Source organism: Acomys russatus, chromosome 2, assembly GCF_903995435.1.
Source record: "Acomys russatus chromosome 2, mAcoRus1.1, whole genome shotgun sequence".
Classification (NCBI taxonomy): domain Eukaryota; kingdom Metazoa; phylum Chordata; class Mammalia; order Rodentia; family Muridae; genus Acomys; species Acomys russatus.
In genome coordinates this window covers 7049369-7050516 of record NC_067138.1, presented here as the reverse complement: position 1 = coordinate 7050516, position 1148 = coordinate 7049369, and positions in this window count along the sequence as shown.

Sequence of the window (1148 nt, the reverse complement as noted above, 5' to 3'; positions counted from 1 at the left end):
CTCCTCAGAGGAAGCACAACATCTGCTCTTGGCCCCATCTGTTTCTTCCAACCCTCCTCCCCAACCTTACTACCCCTCCGACAAAGCTGTGGGATCACTGTGCCAGCTCAAGGCTTGCCCTACTACTTTCTCCTCTGTCCAGCAAAAGTGTACCTTCCAAGACCCCACCAAGACAACAGAGGAAATACCTCATAAACCTTCTAAGCCATTGGGTTCCTCCCTACAACTCTCTACCGTGCAATAACTTTGTAATCTCTGTGATTCTGTTACGGAGGCAGAGAAAATTCCACCTAAGCTTTCAGTTAACTCTGCCTCTCCCTCTACTGCCCATAAATTTATGATTCCACCACTAGTCCAGATTTTCAGGCTTTTCCAGGCAATGTTCATCCCATGTATGCTAAACTGCTTAATTGGTAACCCTATCAAGCTACACATTTAAAAAATATTCAGACACCCAGCCAAAAATGATTGTTTTCATGCCCCTTGGACTAAATCTTAACTCCAAAATAAAATAGCCACTCTAAAGACACCCCAGGATTGGCAGGACATCTGTACTTCTCCCCTGTCTGACATCCCCCTCCCTTTTTAAACTGAGGAGTGTCCACTTGAAGGGTGCCAGGCCATGACTGAGATTCCTCCGCATTCCATTTCCACTGTCCCCAGCTCTTTCTTCTCTTTTCCTTACCACAATACAGGCACCTGCTTCCAGGGGCCCTCCATATACACGGGTGGTAGATGTTAGAGATGCCAAGTTGAATCCACCAGTCATGGTGGCACCATGCTTATCAACCTTAATACTCATTTCTCATTTTAAGCTTTCCATCAGCCATCCCCATGATAAACAATGGCAAACGGCAGTAACCTTTCTGTGCCAAATACTCTCTAGAAAACCTACACACCTCTTACTTGCTTGTCCCTGCCTCTAAGTCTGTCTTTGCCCATGTGAACATTCTTCAACAGGAGGATCGAACTTAAAGGAGGCCCAAGTCACTCCTGGCTATAACCCATTCAATACGTAGCTGGTCCCCTTCCCCTATCCAACCTATCCCAACTCCTCTCAATGTTTTCTCTGCCTCCCTAGGCAGTTGTTCCCATTCGCACATTGACTCATGAACTCTGTGGGCCCTTCCCCCACAGAAGTTACAAAA